General features: G+C 40.7%; 2 long non-coding RNA genes and 1 pseudogene across 2 annotated transcripts; 1 reads left to right on the forward strand and 2 right to left on the reverse strand.

The window, feature by feature from the left end:
• Positions 1-1300: 1300 nt before the first annotated feature.
• On the reverse strand, positions 1301-2387 carry LOC103699124. The gene is made up of 3 exons (XR_602826.2): positions 2069-2387; positions 1757-1877; positions 1301-1620 (listed from the first exon to the last, which is right to left on the reverse strand). It is a non-coding gene; the product is annotated as an uncharacterized LOC103699124 (long non-coding RNA).
• On the forward strand, positions 2066-7894 carry LOC108510857. Its single transcript, XR_005514671.1, has 2 exons — positions 2066-2500; positions 6722-7894. It is a non-coding gene; the product is annotated as an uncharacterized LOC108510857 (long non-coding RNA).
• A 633-nt stretch (positions 7895-8527) lies between these two features.
• Positions 8528-11616, reverse strand: LOC103699266 (annotated as a pseudogene).
• Between the last annotated feature and the right edge of the window lie 4615 nt (positions 11617-16231).

Genomic DNA, 16231 nt, shown 5'->3' on the forward strand with positions numbered 1-16231 from the left:
GGATATGGGCAGCAGGTAAGATGGGTCATAGTATATATAGAAAGGACTGCACCTGGAATCATAGCTGTACGGCAAAGCAAAGTTTTCCAATAGGCAGGAAAAAGGTTATGCCACGCCATGCAATCGTTATATAAAATAACAGAAGAGGCTTGCCGTTTGGGACCCGAAATTTTTAATGTCTCATCCAGAATATTTTCATTTGAGCACTAACCGTACAACACAAATATTGTACTAATAATAAGCATGTCCACATGCTGTGTCTCATTAGACCCCCACAGAATTTGTCATCAGACCCCACAGCTACAAGATCATGGAATTGCCAGAAAACGATGAAATAACAAGATTTGAAGAAAACAAAACTCTGATAAATTAATAGAACAGTCTCGCCATGAGAAGTTTTATCTCAGTATAGATTTAAGATAACAGATTTGAAACTCCTTTTCTGAAAATGTAGAAACGATCATGACAACAACTAGTCAATCCAAGAAATGCCGTATGAACTACTTCTGAGGACCACTAATTTTTTTAATGAGAGGTGTGGGAAGAGTCAAGAAATTTAATCTGGCAATAAGTTGATTAACATATCGTTGTCTCCTTCTATTTCTAATTGTCTCTACTAAGAAGGGGGAGGATGTTCTGGATACGGTGCCACATAAGCTAATGACAACCTCTGGTTTGGACTGTTCTGTTTACGGTAGCAATCGTAAGCTATTCTTTATTCTTTATCAATTAACTTGCAACTCCACCAATTCCCGTTTCCCCACAAAAGCAAGATAAGACTTCTCTCGCTGAAAACTATTGCAACCTTGAACAATTCTTTTCCACCCAATTTACAACAGACCTGTTAACTTCCAAAATTCTTTCTCACACAATGAGGGGGACTGAAAAACTCTAACAGTGGTTCAGTGGAGATCGATGGATTTATATTTTTGCTGCAGAAGATAGTGCAGATAAACAGAATAATGAGTCTTATAGATCACTTAAAAGTATGGTGTAACAGTTAGAGAAGGTAGGGTACATGGTCCAGCCATCGGAGTTAATTTACAATGAAAAAAAATGGGGGAAAAACTTTGTTTGGCACATTGAAGGCTAGCTAAGGTTCCATGTGGTACTGTTGTTGCAAAAACATTATAATTATGTGATTTTAACAGTAACAGTAAACTTCCATTAGAAGATTCCAAACAAGAATTCCTAGCTGAGAATTTACTTGGATTTCTTCATTTTGCAGATGTGTGTAATCATAGAAGTAATTAAAGTTAAAATGCATTCAGCAAGCTGTGCTTCTGTGCAAGAAAATTCCAACCCCAAACAAGAATTGAAAACTTGTTCGTATAATATCTGCCACACATGACATGTAATCTTGGATTACAATTACATTCGGAAGCCTAAGCCAAGTTAAAGCCCTGATGTTAATGAGCCACAAGGCAGGGTCGACAGCATTGCTAGAAATTAGCAACCAACTCAAGTTCAAGAGCCTGGAAGAACTTACAGCGACCCTTACCACTAGATTCAATATCCTCACTTTTCTTTTTATATCCAGTGAAACCAACATTAGACAACTTCAACTGCCGCTTACCACCATTATCATTGGAGCCATCCTCCTCCAGCTTATCAGACTCCCTAGGCACACAAGCATATCAAGTAAATCAAATAAGGGAAAAGGACAAAAGCAATTACTTATTTCACACGCTTCAGCTTCTTAGATAAGCTAGAGTAATTTGACCTTAAATAGCTAGCCAGGTTCCAAAAAACTCACCAGATGACTTCAACTGTATCCTTGAAGTAGGGGTTGCATGTCCCCCAACTGAAGCGAACCAATGTTGGGAACCCAAACACCGGGTGCTTATGATGATCCAACCATGCTTTGATCCCAAGATCTGGCCAAAGTACATCATGAACTCAAAAGTTGGAAATGTTTATGCTTATATGCATGAATTCGAAATCAGATAATGACAGCATGCTTTACACCATGAATATTCAGATTTAGATTGTACTTTCTCAATAAAAAAATATGAAAGGTATTGTGCACACTAGATAGCTCTAGCAGCAAAGCTAAACTATAAACAACCTCTTCTACTCCGTCCAAAATCTCGAAGGGCCCGACACGGGGAGGAGGAGGAGTCCTCCTCCACGGACGCTGTCGGAGGCCTAGCCTCCTCTTCGATCAAGCTAATCCGCCGCGAGAATCGCGGTGGAGCAACTACCTTCCGAGCTTATCCCCCTCATCCTCGAGTTAATCCCCTTCGGAAAAACCCTCTTAAATCTCCCACCTCTTAGCAATCGAACCACCACCAAGCGCCTCCTCTTCCTCTCCTCTCCTTCCTCCTCCTTTTTCTGGCGACCGGCGAGCTCCCCCGGCCGAGCACTGTCCGAATCCTTCTTCGCGAGCCTCCCCCTGTTCCGAGATTGATTTTGGCCGTCGAAAAGCCCCACCGCCGTCGCCGCCGCTAGCCACCGGACCTAGCCGCCCGTCGGATGAGACCCGCCGCTTCCACCGCCGGTAAGCTCCCTCTGCTCTTCGATTTCAAGCCAAATCATGCGATTTCTTTCTCTGTTTTGCCCCCAAAACCGAGACCATTCTCGGTTCTTTCTCGACGCCGGCCACCGCAGCGGCCGCCGCCCACCGCTGTGGCCGGCTGTCCGTCGACTAGGCGATGGCCTTCGGCCACCCAGGCCGGCCACCCCGCCGGCTCTCCTCCTTCCTCCTTGTTCCTTTCTTCCCCTGTTCTTGGTTGAATCGGGAAGAAGAGAGGTTGTTTGTGGGCCGTGAGCAATACTTTGGGCCCTGTTGGGCCATACCCGTTGTGGGTCCAACTTAGGCCCAGATCAGTCATGTTGGACACTATTTGGGCTGTACCTATTGTGGGCTAAATATGGGCCCATATCAGTCATGTTGGGCCGTCCTCATTGTGGGTCCAGTTGGGTCGTACCCTTTATGGGCCACCAGAGATTATAATAGTAGTATTTGGACACCGTACCATCAGGGATTAGAATAGTAGTATTTGGACACCGCACCACCGGTGATTAATAATAGTGGTGTTTGGCACTTTTTGCAACTCATACCACTGGGTCACGGGACCATAGCCTATTTATGTTGTAATTATGGCATCAGAGTTTGGGTTGGCAAAGTAATTTCTCCATGATTGGGCCCCATACCTTGGGGTTTTGAGGATTGTAAAGTCTTCTCGGAGGATCTTGACTTTGATACTTGTTCCAATGTTACCCGGATAATATTATATTGATGCCTGAGAATACCTGGATCCTTCGGTGGAGAGAGAGGCTTGGATGCAGCTTCTTTAACAAAGGTTGCTTTAAGGAGAACGATGGAAAATGCTGTTTTCTCTCGGCTTCAAAATGTATAATGGTGATCTGTTTAACTGCACATTCCGTGCATATGGTAGTCTTAGTGGGCATTACCCGAAGCACAGCTATCGTGTTGTCAATGAAAATGGTCAGTTTTTAGGCTTATAGAAATAACTTTTAGATTACAATCGTTTTTTTTTGGTTCTGATTACAAATGTTGAGTTATAGGATCAAGTAACACTTCCCAGAGGATTTACTGATTACAAATGTTGGAGTTCAGATTCCAAATGCCGGTTCGAATTTACAGTAGAATGACAGTATGACACCCTCCCAGTGAACTGAATATGAGATCAAGTAAATTCGTAATTTTTATTTTGAACCTCCTTATGGTTCCAGGAAGTGCGGCTCCTAGGAACAGCGGGTACCATAATCCTTCGGACGCAAAAACTACCCAGGGAACCTGTCAGGTTGGTGGCAGTGCCTTGATGTGCTTTCTCTCAATGGGGACTTGGAAACTTAAACGGTATACTCTTGATCTCTTCAATTCAAAATTGAAATAAGGAAACAATTCAAAACTGAAAATAATAAAAAGAGGGAAAAAAAAAAAGATGCCATCAATTCTCATGCAACAATCTGAGAAGAGTCTTTAGTAGGGGTGCAAATGGGTCGGGTCGGGTCTTGGGTGACCTCGATCCGACCCGGTTTTTTTGTTCGGGTCCTAATTTTGGACCCAACCTGACTCGCTTGAAGATCGGGTCGGGTCAGGTTGGATCCGAGTCGGGTTGGGGTTCGGGTCTAAATCGGATCCAATTTTTTGTGCTTTTGGGTAGGATTTGGGCAAATCTAATTGGGTCATATCATAATTATGAGGTGCTGGGTGACTCATGACTTGAAAGACTTGCAATTGACCTTCAGTCAGAATAGATGACCCCTGACTAAGTTGGTCTACAAGCCAAATTTCATATCACACCATCCCTCACTATTTTTTTGTCCATATGACTGATTGGACGGAACTTGGTGTCTCCCCGGCTTCCCTCCTCACGAGGGCCAAAAAAAAAATCCCAGAACCTTCCAAAATCCAATTCCATTGCAGAAAACTGGCACATGACCCATATTCAGTTTTGGTGTTCCCCTCGACTTCCTCCCTGCAAAAGTTAAAAAAAAAATAGAAAAAAAAGAAAAAAAAACCTGCTACCAGACACCAGAGGTATCAACAGTGTAATAGACGGAGAGAGGATCCTCACGGACCAATACCTGCCACAACCCACACAAAAAAAAAAAGAAAAAAAAAAAACTCTCTTTTGCTTTTCTTCCCCTCTTTCTTCTCTCTTCAGATCCATTCGGTTTGATCGGGTCCATCCGGTGAATCTAGACCCGACCCAGAAAATGATTCGGATCCAATTTTAGGACCCGATCTGGATCCACGAGTCCTAAAATTCGGATCGGGTCGGGTCTAACGCGGGTCGGGCCGGGTCGGGGTTTCGGGTCCGACCCGACCCATTTGCAGCCTTAGTCTTTAGATAATGCAACTGCAGAGGGTCACAATTTGGAAGGTTTTCTTCTAAAACCTGGTCAATTCTCCCTTACAAGTATTCTGGTTTCTTCTACAAAGCACTGACAGGCCATTAGACCTGCCACTGACCTACCACCGTATTATGGAGCCATATGGATACCATTAGGCCGACTTGCAAAGTGGAAGATGATCTCATGCACGAATCTCTTGGCTAGTGTCATGATGTGCGATCGTCCAATAGAACTTCTCTCCTACTCCCCTAGTTCCTTCAAAAAGAATGCACCCCTCATGCGAAATTCGTCATCACAATGAATCCACAGCCTCCCAATCCAACTTTGGGGTCCCACGAAGAACACTCTTCTTCAAGTAAAATCATGGCAATAGAAGTCAAAAGTGGGATGCCTCATTATGGATCTCTAATCTTCATCACTTTAATTAAGAATGCTGAGCCTATTCAAGAAATGAGAGCTGGGGTGTCCTTTCTCAGACCTCCATGATGGAAGGCACATTGTGGAGCTAGATACAACTGGAATTTCTAGCTACCGACTCTACTGGAATGGTATCTGTCTCCAAGATAAGCTGCACTGTGACCCATTTCGTATTGTGACATCTCGAAAGCTGTTTACTTTGGTTCTTTCTTTCTTTCTTCTTATTCTACTTCTACTTCTTCTTCCTTTTTTTGTTTTTGTTTTGTATTTTGCTGCTTGAGACAAGGCATGCGTGCATTCACGATGGAGCATGCTTCACCTTCTACTATCTCTCCTTTCATAGCTCTTCATGCCGTAAGATCTATTATTACTGAGTGAGCACTCTCGGGCTTTGTATTACTTAAAAAGAGAGATGTGATTCTTCTTCTTTCTTTCTTTTTTTTTTTTTTTTTTTTTTTGATTCTTCGGCGCCTCACATACATTGGGTGTGAGTGCAGCCATAAAGTCAAAGAAAAGGAGAAGATACATTGAAGGCAACACCGAGGTGTGAGTATAGAGATGCGATTCCTTGTAGAGGACCAGTCGCAATGCAATTCTCTCAACACTGCCATGGTCCCCCACCCCCCCACCCCATTTTCTTTTATTGAGGTCATGCAGGTCACTAATTAAGCTTCTCCACGCTTTGCCCATTTCTCGGTTTGTATAATTTGAAGAGCCAAAGCTCCTAATAATGGATACCAATATTGCGCCACCCAGTTGGTTAGAGGTCCCTAAATTTTAGGAATTTAAATACAAAAAAAAGGCATCACAAAAATCCTTTTCAAAGAGAGAGGAGGGCACCAGAAATTTCTGATATCTTTGCACCAGATCTTTGGAAGTTAACCCCTCAATTAGCACGGCTCTCCAATTATGTGATGTGCCGAACAAGTGTCGTGTTGGGGCTACCTTCCCTTTATTTTGAGAAGGCCATTTGAATTTTTTAATTGTCTCTCCTAGGTTTTTTGTTATGGGTTTCATAAGATTGGTACAAGATGCCATTTCCAAATTATGGGAAGGGGTGTATCTTTCGCATGACCCACCTTGAGATTGATAAATTTGGAATGCTTTTGAGATCTGTGCATTGGGCGATCCAATGGCGGTTTTGAGAACTAAGATTGGTTCGCTTGTTAAAGTCAGAGACATCAAACTGTATCAATTAGAAGAAGGGGTTCTCTCATCTCTGATCTGTTCGTATGTTAAGGTGTTTGGTATGAACATATTTTCCTTTCGTCAAGTGCTCCTTTTTTTTAGCTAAAAAAAAGCAGTACTTTTTTTTTTTTGGAAGAGGAGGAACAAAAAAAAAGGAGACATATTTTTGTTAGTGTTTGTCATGTTCTGCACCGAGCATCAATAATGTTTCATTGAAATCTTAGTCTCATCCCTATGATAATGGTGAGCTGTTATTAGAAATTGATGTGGTTCTATATGATTTTGCTAGGTTGGAAAGGAGCATCAAGGAGCACCCAATAGTGCCTCCTGTCCACTATTTGAGCAAGGAAGAGCTAGTGATCCATATGTTGGAAGTTGACACTAGGCATATCCAACTCAGGCCAAGTACTTTGTGGCACTCATTGCTTCTTTAGACTTTATAAAAGCATAGTAGGCATGCGTTTCGTAGTAGATTTATAGCTATGCTCAGGTGCACTCGGGTTCCAATTCATGTATAACTAACAATTCATTTGGTTCTTGAAAAGAATTTTTTCTCACTAAATTTTTCTTTTTTGGAAAGCTAATGCTTAGATATATGATGCTACGAAAAATAATTTTGCATGTTTCGTTAACCATAGAAATGTAGCACATTTTAGAATGTCTTATGTTTCTCTGAGTATCTACTTTCCTAGAAAAATGATGTAATATACTTATTATATCCTTTCTAAAGAATAAAAATCTTGCCTCGTTCAATCTAAAAGCTTAAGAATATATTAAAAAAATTAATTTTCAGCAAGTGAGATTAAACTTTTTTATATTTTACATGAGTTTTTTTAATATAAAAAATTTATTTTTTTAAACAATCAACCAAATATAATATGTTTGTTGACCATATTTTTTTTTTCTTGTATGGACCAGAGGAGCCATAAAAGAACTAACCTTTACCTTAGCAGGCTCGTTTGCCTCACTCTCTCTGGGTAAAGTATAATGACAATTTGTCCACTTGTAAGGCAGGCAGGTTTCTTGTCATTGGAATCTAAACAAAAATCCTCGATCATGTTGTAAAAAAAAGAAAAAAGGCGCCGTTCTAATTAAAGAAAAAGAAAATGCACCACTCGATCTTTAGTTTCTTTTTTCTCGGTTAAACATTAGTATCACACCAGGCTTCACAGGTGATTTGTCGCTTCCTTTACCTTTTGAAGTATACAAACCTCGCACCATAGCGGACTGAACAAATGCTTCACTCAAGAAAAAGTTGGTGCTTCATTTGATATCCATTTAGGAACATGAATGGTGCCATTTTCAAGCTCTAATCGGGTTCATTACAGGAAAGCTTTGCCGTAATTTACTAGACAACAGATTATGCATTCGCACAAAATACCCTCCTACTCTCCATTCATGAGAGGCCTCCTGATCTCCCATGCTTTCAGCTCCGAAACTTTATATCCTCCAACCCATTGTTGAAAACAAACAGATGAGCATCCGGTCCTACTGCTAAAGTAGGATAAACTCTGGACGTAATGCATGTCTTCCCTCCAGCACCAAAGCTCTCGACCACAGAATTGTCAATCTGCACATCAACAATCAACAAGAAAATTAAATGTGAAAAAGATCATTCCACAATTTCACTGAACTGTTCTAAAGTAATTAAGGGGAACGATTGATTGACATACCAAGCTTCCTTAGAGAGATTCTCTTAGTATTGGCTATATCAATATCGACAAACCCGGCGAAAGGTTGGTTCGTAGACACGCGGCCTAAAGAAGACCTGTATGGTATAACAAGGACTATTAGTAACATGACGAATATTTATCAGCAATTACTTATTACCAAATAACGCGTGTGTTATACTAGAGGCGTGGTTATTTGAGTCAAAGACGTCTTTTTATCTCCAGCCACAGTCAAAATCTGACCCACCAAAGCAAGACTTTGACTTTGCTTATTGGTCAATACAAACACCTCTCGATTCAAGATTAGGTGATTACGCTTCACAAGCACAAGATTCTTGAACAATCTAATATTGTAGGTAGTTCATTATTAGCTCAGCATGTTTGCCGGAGACCAATTGTTTGGTCTGTTTCAAGTGCTAAGGTTATGAATGATGGTTAGGTGTTTGGGCAAATTCAAAATGAGGGCTTCTGCTCTCTTGCCAATTACCATTCCTACGATGAGCTATGGGAAAAAAAAGAGTGGGTGAATTGAGGAAGCGAAGGATGGGCAAACCTTTTGGGATCATGGCACATTAGGACCACATGCTTATTCTGAGCTTTGAACACCCTGAAAAATACAGCAGTTTTCTCCTCCATCTTTGCAGAAGCCAAAACCAGGAGGCCGAAGGGCCCAACTCCACCCCTGACTTCTGCGTCCTTCAGGCCGCAGAGTTTTGGGGATCAGTCCCAAGTATGATTAAATCTCTCAGCTTTTTTCTAGGCTTGAGATGTCAAAAGTTACCTCCACGTCTGCCTGTAGAAGAACACAAGAGGTCAACAACCCACCGAATACTATTCCAAGTTCGACCGGAAAATAAGATACCCGATGGTAGATTGTCAGAGAATTTCTTAGTAAGCCGAGTGCCGATATCAACATTTTCATGACAGAGACCAAGTTCTCTAACAACAGGCTTTACTTTCTGGTAAAGATGAAACAGCGGACAAGAAAAGAGTAGCAAGTTCCTGGCCAACCAAGACTCAGAATATATTGCACTCACAAATAGCAGGAGTACGCAGATAATTTGGAAAAACAATGTTGGAAAAGAAGTTTTAAACTTGCAGAAGAATCAGCATACGAATGAAATTGCAGCAAAATACAACAAAACTACTTGGTGAGCTATAAAGGACAGCAGATAAAAGCTATAGAACAAAGGTATACTAGCCTGTGAAGATTGTATTCCTTTTACTTCAAAATAATGCCCACTTTTCACCAGCTTGTCATGGATTATAAGCTTGCTTCGTTTCTAAGACTTTCGAGCTCCTCGATCGGCCAATTGCACAACTTGCCGCTGGTTGCTGTCAAGCCAAAGAACCCTGCGGAATTGCCTAAAACAAGAAAAAGCGACACACACAAAAAAAACAACAACAACAACAACAACAACAACAATTTTAATATAAAATATTTCCAAATTAATATTTAAAAAGAGAGAGTAAACAACCTTCATGTCATCAACAAACTTCATCTAACATATTAAAATTAATTAGAAAATCAAGAATTCTAAGAACGATCAACACTCACCTGAATCCCAGCCCAGCCTTTAGTGGTTTCATTCTGAGCTATATCCGACTCGTTCGACCACCCCCACAAGATCCTCCGCTGTTTTGCCGGATCGAAGAACGTCTTGGAGGCATAAAAATTTCCATAATCAAACCTGAGCCCGGTGCTATTATCGGGCGACGTATTGTCGGGCACATACCTATCCCGAGCAAGGTCATACCTTCCCACCCGTGTAATACTCGAACCTCGTCAAGTCCAAACTGACCTTGAACACATACTTCAACCCCTTCCCGCGGGCTGACGTGTCCAAGCCGAGCTTGCCCGCCGGCGCGACGGGGAAGAAGTCCGGGCACTCCCACATGCCGGTGTCCTTGGACGAGTGCAGCGGGTGCTTGGCCTTGGTCCAGCGCACGAAGTCCCTGCTTCTGTACAAGGTACGCCATCCCCCGTTTGCTACGCTTGCTTCCGACGGTGACTCTCCAGTGCCCGTCGGGCCCAGCCAGGCCGTCGTGGGGTCGCGGAAACGCGCTCGCGTTCACTCCGGACGGGAAGATGACGGGGTTGTAATCGGGCTTGGTCCATTCCCGGAGGTACGGATCCGATAGGTCCTTGGGGAATGCGACGTTTTGGGAGCTGGCGTCCGGCTCCGTCGATGCCCGTGTACATAATGGCCGGCTTGTTGCCGGGGAGAATGGTCGCCGAGCCCGACCAGGTCCCGTTTGATGTCGAATGGTTTTGGACGGGTAGATCGCCGGTTCGAGCGGGATCCAGTTGATCATGTCCGTTGAGATCGAGTGCGCCCACACGATGTTGCCCCCACACCGCGCCTTTGGGATTGTATTGGTAGAATAGGTGGTATATTCCATTATAGTACATGGGTCCTGCGGAAGCTTGCAGTTTTAGCATCTGGTCGAGATTCTGAGGAACCTTGGTAGGTTTGCTCGTCCGTCGTATTTAAAATTGGCCGGAAAAGTCAAACTAATAAGGGACAGAAGTAGCGTACCATTTGGATCTGCTCGTCGCGTTCATTGAATTCACCGACAAGCGCAAGCGGGCATGAGAAGAAAACACCGAAAATATAAGCATCCAAACCGCTCAAATGGAATAGGAATTTACTGTTTGACTAATATTTTCTAGGATATATACATAAATGTCTTCTTCGTCAGAAGGATCGAGAGGATTGATGAGGAGAATGCCATCAAAACATAGCCGTAGTGGTAAAATAATAACCTTTGCATGTTAGGTGGGAAGTGATCGACATCGGAGTTCAAACGAAGCTGCTAATTTTTTTTCTTTTTTTAAAAAAAAATAACATAGACTTCGTGGTCAAATTCCAGCGGTATCGGACCTTTCAATGCCAAAGAGTACATCCAAACGCCAGAAATTCTTGTGGGGATGCAGGAGTTTGACAATAGGGAGGCCGCCGCCGCCGCCGCCGCCCATAAGAGTCGTCGGGAATACGTGTCAACTGGATATGGGCGCATTTAGTAAATTTAGGTATTTTGTCCCTAAAATGCGCCTCAATACAGTAATCCGACGGCCATGAAAATAAAACAAAGAACAGGATACAAGGGAACCCAAAAAGAACAGCTAGGGATATATAAGAGACGAGAAGGAAAGTTTGGACTGCATCAAACGCATTAAATTAACAACAAAAAAAATAATAATAATAGTTTTAATCTGGGATCATATTGAGAGATAAATGGTGAAGAAAGAGGAAAACAAAAGGAGAAGAAGAGGCAGTATTTTTAAAAGAGGGAGCGAAGATTCACCGTTCATCCAGTTTCTGGGAGGCTGGAAGTGATAGCCTGTCTTCAACAAAGAATTGACAACGGGGACATGCAGGGACTGGAGGTGAGAATACACCACATGAGAAGCATCCACCGTTCCATTCCTCGCAGTGAAGAGAACCACCACTAGTATCCACGCCGTCCAAACTCCCCTTGTTGGGAGTTCCCATTTAAGAGTTGCAAAGCCCACGGACAGGTACAAGAAGAGAAGGATCTAATGAAGGGTTAGTAGTTGAAAGGAGAGATGGAAAACAAAGATGATCTCTAGCTAGGGAACATATACAGAGAAGGACAGAGGAGGGGTTGGGGGGCGCCGAGGGGAAAATATATAATGGAGGTGAATGGTGGGAAGGCATGATAATGAAGAGAAGGAAAGGTCTGCACGGGTATATATAGGAGAAGGGACGGGTCTCGAGTTATAAAAGAGAAATATTAATCTGAGTCGGTAAAATTAGAATTTGAATTTTTTTTTTTCTAAATATTGCCTATTGCTCCCGGTGTCTTTTCCCTAAACAAGAGGAGATAATTACTATTATCCACTTTTGGTTTGGATATTATGGATCCCCTCTTATTTAGTTCATTATTTGAGTAAATTTTTTCACTAAATGTTATCTATTGCTCTCAATTTCTTTTCACTAAATAAGAGCGGATGGTTGCTATTATCCACTTTTGGTTTGGATATTATGGATCCCCTCATTGATATGGACAAGAGGAATATATATATATATATAATGGAGGTGAATGGTGGGAAGAGAAGATAATAGAGAGAAAGAAAAGTTGCAAGGGGTATATATAGAGAGAACTCGAGTTATGAAAAAAAGTAATCTGAGTTGGTAAAATTAGAATTTGAAATCTTTTCATTGCTCCCAGTTTCTTTTCAGTAAATAAGAGGGGATAGATTGAGGTGAATGGTGGGAAGGGAAGATAATAGAGAGAAAGAAAGGTCTGTAGAGGGTATATATAGAGAGAAGGGATGGGGTCTCGAGTTATAATAGTAAAGTATTCTGAGTTGGTAAAATTAGAATTTGAAATCTTTTCACTAAATATTATCTATTGCTCCCAGTTTCTTTTCAATAAATAAGAGGGGATGGTTGCTAATTCTATACTTTTCCATTGGATATTATGGATCCCCTCATTGATTTAGATAAGAGAAATATATATATATATATATTGCTGAGCTTCCATGCCGAGCTTCCAGTGTGCACTCCCTCCGACTAGAGCCAAATCGAGCTCCCAAACTAGGCTCCAATGCCAAGGAATCCAGGCCGTGCTCTAAAGCTGAGCTCCTAGGCTGCACTCCAATGCCAAGTACTCCAAGCCAAACTTTCAAAGCCTAACGATATAGGAAGATCACTCTACTATGATGCTTTCTGTTCTCTTGCTATTTCATGTTGTTGTTCCAAAGCATTGACTGTCTTAAGCATCATAGGAGGTCCGACCGTAGCCACCTCGGTAAGCCTTCCTCTTCTCTTTGTGTGCAAAACCCGTGACACTCTACAACAATTGGTGTTCCATCTTCCACCACTATGGACCAAGTAGGTTGATTTACGCCATCCATGCCTCCAAATCATCAGAACATAGTCAAGTAGAATTTGGGCATCAACATTATGCATCTCCTCATCGATTTGGCCAACTTTATCCCATTTTTACTTTGAAGGTTATGCATTTCCCTACTGATGGGGATGAGTTTGTGATAACTGGATTGTAGGACATCATTTTCTTTTTAGAATTTTCTGATTTTTTTAATATACTTGGCCTACAACCATCTCGTGGAGTAGTTTTCCTCTTTATTATAACATTTTTTCCATAATATTTAAATAAATAAAATAAGAAATTGCAGTATCAACTTGAGGAGTCCATATCTCTCCCACTCTAAACACTACATAAAACCAATATAAGCTAAGGATGGTAGTGTTGCCGCTAGCAACCGATCAGACCCAGACATGGAGTTGGTGGTGGAATTCCTAGTTAGTCTACTCTCCAAATCAGCTTTTATTGGCCGGCTCGCCTTGTTAGCATAGGTCAATTTCAAGATGTAGCAAGTAGGCAGAAGAAAGATGAGTTGCGCAATATATTTTTTTAGAAAATGATGAGTTGCTTCACGTAAAGTTGCTCTTGATGTCATACTTATCCGCAATTTGTCCATGTTCTGTGTATAATGTCTCACAGCTTTTGGGGCTATTTGGATGCATTTATTAGTTATTCTTGGAGTGTCTGGTGTTCATAGTGAGATTAAGGTTGCTAAGAAAAAAATCTATTTGATTGAGAAAATCGCAGGGTTGGCAATCCCTAAAAATGAGGGATGACAAAAATCATCAATAAAAGGAAATTAAATATATATTTTTATTATTTTGGGATTTGGTTCCTTGTTTGATATAAGGGAGGGATCTTATTCCTGATAGAACCAAAATTCCCTGTATTATTGGGATTTTGTGGTTGGAGGGCTCCCTCATCGCAACTAGATTTTCTCCCCCATCAGTTCACGTGGTTAACTTTTGGCCACGTAGTTTCATTCAGCGGAGAACCTTTTCCAGCATTCAAACAACGCCTTCACAAAAGTATTTAAATATCTCTCTATCATCATTTTATTTGATTTCATCCAATTAAAACCAGTGGAGTTAGTGAATGATTCCTTTAAGCTTTTAATTTTTCTATTGGACTGTATTTGATGAGATATAATGGTATATTGGCACATTAAAACCTGTTTCATGTAAGAGAGAGAAAGACAGTTTTTTATAATCAATCTGTCACTTTATCTATCTTGACTTTTTTTTTCATTCTTACGCAATTCTGATTTGATTTTTGGTTCCCCTCCTTTGTGAATGATCTGTGTTCTTTATTTTTTTAAAATAAATTATAAAAAATGTTCTAATATTTATATTTATTATGTTTATATTCAATAGTTTATAAAATTTATCCTTACACCCAATTAAATTTATGAAATTAAAAAAATATTTTTCTCATGTGAAAAACCAATTGCTTTTTAACAAGGAGAAGGACATACATGTTTTCTTATGTCATTAAATGGTTGTTATATCATACAAAATTATTTTAGTTATTTTTAAATTTTTTTCCATGTGACATTTGAGTTCTATTTAAAATTAACAATTAGACTAATGTTCCCTCCAGTTATAGATTAAAGTATTAGATAAAAATAAACTAAGTGTAGATTTTTTCATAAGGTGTAATTAATTCTTTTCTTATACTTTGATCTGTCAGGATGGACTTTGTAATTTACCCTTTCTTTTTTTTACTGGAGTTTGGTGGGCCTTTTTCTCTTCTCCATCTGAAAAGGAAAGACTAATTTACCTTACCGGCTCTATCAACTAAAAAAAAAAAAAAGGTCTCGCAGGACTCCAATACGGCATTTGATTTTAGTCCAACCTCTGTCACACGCTTTCCTGCCTGACCTGTTGTTGGGTCCATAAGGCTTCCACTGGTAATAACTACTCTATTATCTTACAATAAAATTGACACCTTATTTTCGGAGAGAACAAAACATCCTCTTCGATCAATTTGTCTAGTAATGAGAACATATCGGCCCCACGTCGGTGACAACTCGACGATGACACAATCTTTTCTTCTTTAAATCCTTTTCATTGGTGCTTGAGCCTAGAGACCTGAAATAAGAGATTATATTCTACACCACTTGCACCATATAGCGGCCGCTTATTTCTGTGAATCCTATTTATCAAGCGCTCGTTTTGACATATTGCCACAGAAACGATCGATTGGGATTGGCATGGCGCACCACCACATGGCACACCTAGTGTATGATATGTTAGGAAAAAATTAATTTTTCCTGGGCCAAAACTCGGCCCACAGAATTCAAACTACGTGCGCTTGCGCATCTTGGGCCGCGCCTGGCCCATGTGCGAGCGGGCGCGCGTTGGCGCCCGTTGGCCCAAGAGGGTTATAAAAACTTCCTTTTTCCTCCTATTTGGGGACCAAAAAAAAAAGAGATAAAAAATTTTGGAAAAATTCTGAAAAAGAATATTGCTCTTCCTCCTCTTGGCCATTTTCTGATTTTATTTTTTTTGCCCCTTCATTCAGCGAAGTTCTATTTGCTGAATCTGCAAGTTCGATCAGGTTCGTGTTGGTTTTTCCGAGATGTACCAAAGAAAAAGCTTTGGGTCGTCGTATCTCTAAAGAGGATTGCCAAGAGACCTGTACGTGGGGCAAGTGCTTCTTTGGGACAACATCAACGTATTTCTACCTACCTTCATTCAGGCTATCTCCATTTACCTTATTTCAAATTTAATATTAATAGATCTGAAGCATTTATAATTTATGATTTAAATTTATTACATGTTCTATGGAATAGATTTCTTTTGTGCTAACATAGATTTCTTTTGATTCCGAATAATATATATATTATTTCTTTTAAGATTATTCGATTAATTGTTATTATAGTTTTATTTACTTATTTAGATGATATATTGCTAACATGATATAATTTTTCTTCATTGCAAGACCCTAGTCCAACTATCGTTAGCTCAAGAATCAACATGCCATGCGCTAGCGCTGCATTACAGTCGACTTGGTGATGTAGCACTATTCACGGGGAGATGGCTGCCACGGTGATGATTCAACTCGGGATGTTGTGGCTGCTGTAAAATAGGGCGTCAGAGGACGATGGATAAAGAAGAGGAGGAGAATGAGAGAGGAAACTAGACAGAGAGGAAGAAGAGAGCAGGGGAAACGTGGGAAAAAATTGTTAATCCTTCATTAAAAATCCTAATCATAAAAATAGTCCCCTATACATAGGACCCAAATAAACACAATTAACATAAAACCCCTTT

The sequence above is a fragment of the Phoenix dactylifera genome, chromosome 14, assembly GCF_009389715.1.
Source record: "Phoenix dactylifera cultivar Barhee BC4 chromosome 14, palm_55x_up_171113_PBpolish2nd_filt_p, whole genome shotgun sequence".
Lineage (NCBI taxonomy): Eukaryota > Viridiplantae > Streptophyta > Magnoliopsida > Arecales > Arecaceae > Phoenix > Phoenix dactylifera.